The following is a 6,000-nucleotide window of genomic DNA, read 5'->3' on the forward strand; positions in this document are numbered from 1 at the left end:
TTTACACCAGAGGTGGAACAACCCTCCTCTTGGAGAGCTACTGTTTTATATCCTTTTACACCAGAGGTGGACAACCCTCCTCCTGGAGAACTACTGTTTTATATCCTTTTACACCAGAGGTGGACAACCCTCCTCCTGGAGAACTACTGTTTTATATCCTTTTACACCAGAGGTGGACAACCCTCCTCCTGGAGAACTACTGTTTTATATCCTTTTACACCAGAGGTGGACAACCCCCCTCCTGGAGAACTACTGTTTTATATCCTTTTACACCAGAGGTGGACAACCCTCCTCCTGGAGAACTACTGTTTTATATCCTTTTACACCAGAGGTGGACAACCCTCCTCCTGGAGAACTACTGTTTTATATCCTTTTACACCAGAGGTGAACAACCCTCCTCCTGGAGAACTACTGTTTTATATCCTTTTACACCAGAGGTGGACAACCCTCCTCTTGGAGAGCTACTGTTTTATATCCTTTTACACCAGAGGTGAACAACCCTCCTCCTGGAGAACTACTGTTTTATATCCTTTTACACCAGAGGTGGACAACCCTCCTCTTGGAGAGCTACTGTTTTATATCCTTTTACACCAGAGGTGGACAACCCTCCTCCTGGAGAACTACTGTTTATATCCTTTTACACCAGAGGTGAACAACCCTCCTCCTGGAGAACTACTGTTTTATATCCTTTTACACCAGAGGTGGACAACCCTCCTCTTGGAGAGCTACTGTTTTATATCCTTTTACACCAGAGGTGGACAACCCTCCTCCTGGAGAACTACTGTTTATATCCTTTTACACCAGAGGTGGACAACCCTCCTCCTAGATAACTACTGTTTTATATCCTTTTACACCAGAGGTGGACAACCCTCCTCCTGGAGAACTACTGTTTATATCCTTTTACACCAGAGGTGGACAACCCTCCTCCTAGATAACTACTGTTTATATCCTTTTACACCAGAGGTGGACAACCCTCCTCTTGGAGAGCTAATGTTTTATATCCTTTTACACCAGAGGTGGACAACCCTCCTCCTGGAGAACTACTGTTTATATCCTTTTACACCAGAGGTGGACAACCCTCCTCCTGGAGAACTACTGTATTATATCCTTTTAAAACAGTAGTTCTGCTGGAGCGCGTGCTACAGGTGGGTGCTGCTATGGTGACCAGCGAGCTGAGATAAGGGGGGACTTTACCTAGCAGGGTCTTGTAGATGACATGGAGCCAGTGGGTATATGGGGCTTTGGTGACAAAACGGATGGCACTGTGATAGACTGCATCCAATTTGTTGAGTAGGGTATTGGAGGCTATTTTGTAAATGACATCGCCGAAGTCGAGGATTGGTAGGATGGTCAGTTTTACAAGGGTATGTTTGGCAGCATGAGTGAAGGATGCTTTGTTGCAAAATAGGAAGCCAATTCTAGATTTAACTTTGGATTGGAGATGTTTGATGTGGGTCTGGAAGGAGAGTTTACAGTCTAACCAGACACCTAGGTATTTGTAGTTGTCCACGTATTCTAAGTCAGAGCCATCCAGAGTAGTGATGTTGGACAGGCAGGCAGGTGCAGGCAGCGATCAGTTCACGAGCATGCATTTAGTTTTACTTGTATTTAAGAGCAATTGGAGGCCACGGAAGGAGAGTTGAATGGCATTGAAGCTTGCCTGGAGGGTTGTTAACACAGTGTCCAAAGAAGGGCCAGAAGTATACAGAATGGTGTCATCTGCGTAGAGGTGGATCAGTGACTCACCAGCAGCAAGAGCGACATCATTGATGTATACAGAGAAGAGAGTCGGTGCAAGAATTGAACCCTGTGGCACCCCCATAGAGACTGCCAGAGGTCCGGACAGCAGACCCTCCGATTTGACACATATGGCAAATAGGAACTGAATGGTGTTCAGAGACAGGGGGAGGGGTTGTGAGGAGCTGAAGGCTGGAACTAAAAGCAAACAAAAATCAACTATTGTAAAATATACTGTGTACATAAAATGTGTTTAGTGTATATACATGTATATAGACACCTCACAAGTCCTTAACTGGCAGCTTCATTAAATTAAAGTTGAATGAAAACACACAAATTAACACACAGGAACAGTACACCCTCTATATAATTAATATCATAGGCCTAATAGTACTGTAGAGCTCTTTTTAGTTGCACACTATATAGCTGGGTCACCCTGTCCTGCCCCTAGGGGTCCACGGCCCTGTAGCGCACCAACCCAACACACCCCACTCAGCTTTAGGATCTTAGTGAAACATTCATTGTTGGTTTGAGGTGTGTTGGGCCAAGTCCAGAGTGACAACAGTACAGCAGACCCCCAGGGCCAGGTTTGAGCAGCCCAGCCTATATAGATATCTCCCCTGACGTGGGCATGTTTTCAATACAGACTCCTTTAGGCGTACAGTATTCCATATAAAGCATCCAGACCTTATAAAAGTTTGATCATCACAGCACCAGATCAGGTGTTGCTGATGTGTGCTCATACAGGTTCAGGAGTAATGCTGGGAAAGGTACTTTCTTGTATACTGGAGCCTCAGAATGGAATGAGTTGCCTCTGCCTATAAAAACATCATCCTCTCTGGGCAGCTTTAAAAATCAAGTAAAAATATCTTTGATGTCCTCTGTGCCCATATGAATAACCCCTATGATGTAACTAGAATGATGAGATGTTCTTCCTCTCTGTTTTTGTTTATTATTCACTGCCATACTGTTTTTAACTGTGTTTGATCTTGTCTAGCCCTCTTGTCTCAAGAGGACCACAATGGAAATAAGTCCCAGACTTTATTGTGTGTCACCTCAAAGATTTTATTAATGTGCATTTATGGCTTTTAAGTTTATTTTGTGCTTGTTTTTTTAAATGATCAAATTAATAAACTAAAAAAAAAATCCCTATTATAGAAAAAACACTATTTCCATTGCTCGTTAGTTCTATTCTCGTACTGTCTCTGCGTTGTGCATTTATCTTCGACATATCCTTACACCTGTCACCACCCGATCCTCCTAAAATGAGGCATGACAAAGAATCACTTTGGAGTACATTTATACATTATCCAGGAAAATAATGAATGGTTCAATCACTTCCCAGACACCAGACTGTAGCTTTAATGTTGTCATGTTCAATCACTTCCCAGACACCAGACTGTAGCTTTAATGTTGTCATGTTCAATCACTTCCCAGACACCAGACTGTAGCTTTAATGTTGTCATGTTCAATCACTTCCCAGACACCAGACTGTAGCTTTAATGTTGTCATGTTCAATCACTTCCCAGACACCAGACTGTAGCTTTAATGTTGTCATGTTCAATCACTTCCCAGACACCAGACTGTAGCTTTAATGTTGTCATGTTCAATCACTTCCCAGACACCAGACTGTAGCTTTAATGTTGTCATGTTCAATCACTTCCCAGACACCAGACTGTAGCTTTAATGTTGTCATGTTCAATCACTTCCCAGACACCAGACTGTAGCTTTAATGTTGTCATGTTCAATCACTTCCCAGACACCAGACTGTAGCTTTAATGTTGTCATGTTCAATCACTTCCCAGACACCAGACTGTAGCTTTAATGTTGTCATGTTCAATCACTTCCCAGACACCAGACTGTAGCTTTAATGTTGTCATGTTCAATCACTTCCCAGACACCAGACTGTAGCTTTAATGTTGTCATGTTCAATCACTTCCCAGACACCAGACTGTAGCTTTAATGTTGTCATGTTCAATCACTTCCCAGACACCAGACTGTAGCTTTAATGTTGTCATGTTCAATCACTTCCCAGACACCAGACTGTGGCTTTAATGTTGTCATGTTCAATCACTTCCCAGACACCAGACAGTGGCTTTAATGTTGTCATGTTCAATCACTTCCCAGACACCAGACTGTAGCTTTAATGTTGTCATGTTCAATCACTTCCCAGACACCAGACTGTAGCTTTAATGTTGTCATGTTCAATCACTTCCCAGACACCAGACTGTGGCTTTAATGTTGTCATGTTCAATCACTTCCCAGACACCAGACTGTAGCTTTCATGTTGTCATGTTCAATCACTTCCCAGACACCAGACTGTAGCTTTAATGTTGTCATGTTCAATCACTTCCCAGACACCAGACTGTAGCTTTAATGTTGTCATGTTCAATCACTTCCCAGACACCAGACTGTAGCTTTAATGTTGTCATGTTCAATCACTTCCCAGACACCAGACTGTAGCTTTAATGTTGTCATGTTCAATCACTTCCCAGACACCAGACTGTAGCTTTCATGTTGTCATGTTCAATCACTTCCCAGACACCAGACTGTAGCTTTAATGTTGTCATGTTCAATCACTTCCCAGACACCAGACTGTAGCTTTAATGTTGTCATGTTCAATCACTTCCCAGACACCAGACTGTAGCTTTAATGTTGTCATGTTCAATCACTTCCCAGACACCAGACTGTAGCTTTAATGTTGTCATGTTCAATCACTTCCCAGACACCAGACTGTGGCTTTAATGTTGTCATGTTCAATCACTTCCCAGACACCAGACTGTAGCTTTAATGTTGTCATGTTCAATCACTTCCCAGACACCAGACTGTAGCTTTAATGTTGTCATGTTCAATCACTTCCCAGACACCAGACTGTAGCTTTAATGTTGTCATGTTCAATCACTTCCCAGACACCAGACTGTAGCTTTAATGTTGTCATGTTCAATCACTTCCCAGACACCAGACTGTAGCTTTAATGTTGTCATGTTCAATCACTTCCCAGACACCAGACTGTAGCTTTAATGTTGTCATGTTCAATCATTTCCCAGACACCAGACTGTAGCTTTAATGTTGTCATTAAGCTACCCGTCAATTCAAGATGAAACATTCACTGAATATACTGCAAAATGCACCTGAGCTCCACACACTGGTCTTCCCTGGCTGTCTGACCCTGCCTGGGAATCTTCCCACTCCTAAATGGTAGGCTTTAAAAATATTGCAAGAGAAAGTACAAGTCTCTCTAACTCTGCTCTCTTGAAACTACACCTAGCATATTGGCTGATATAGTCCAGTAATACAACATAAGTGCCATGTGAGAATCTCTGGTAATTTAACCCATTTCTTTAAACCGGTTATGGCTAGGCGATCAGCTAGCGGGACACCTCGACAACATCAGGTGAAATTGTAGAGCGCGAAATTCAAATTACAGAAATATAAATATTTAATATTCATGAAAATACAAGTGTCCTACATAAAAATGAAGCTACAAAAAGGTTTAGGGCGAAAGCACACCATGCGATTATCTGGTCGGCGCCCTGCATACAAAGGCATGAAATACATTTTTCAACCAGGCAGGTGCGCCACGAACGTCAGAAATAGCGATAAAATAAATGCCTTACCTTTGAATATCCTCTTCTGTTGGCACTCCAAAAGGTCCCAGCCACATCACAAATTGTCATTTTGTTCGATTAAACTCAGTTAAGCTGGCGCGCTTCATTCAATAATCCACCGGTTTCCCTCCTTCAAAATGCATACAAAATTAATCCCAAATGTTACCAATAAACTTCTCCAAACAAGTCTAACACTGTTTATTATCCAACCTTAGGTACCCTAATACATAAATTAACGATAACATTTAAGACGGAGAATCGTCATTGTCTTTACCGGAGATAAACAACAACATATATATATATATATATATATATATATATATATATATATATATATATATATATATATATCATTAAGGTACGTACCTAATATTTCATCACATACATTCATATTTCATACATATGTATACACTGCTCAAAAAAATAAAGGGAACACTTAATCAACAAAATATAACTCCAAGTCAATCACACTTCTGTGAAATCAAACTGTCCACTTAGGAAGCAACACTGATTGACAATAAATTTCACATGCTGTTGTGCAAATGGAATAGACAACAGGTGGAAATTATAGGCAATTAGCAAGACACCCCCAATAAAGGAGTGGTTCTGCAGGTGCTGACCACAGACCACTTCTCAGTTCCTATGCTTCCTGGCT

Source organism: Oncorhynchus mykiss, chromosome 19, assembly GCF_013265735.2.
Source record: "Oncorhynchus mykiss isolate Arlee chromosome 19, USDA_OmykA_1.1, whole genome shotgun sequence".
Lineage (NCBI taxonomy): Eukaryota > Metazoa > Chordata > Actinopteri > Salmoniformes > Salmonidae > Oncorhynchus > Oncorhynchus mykiss.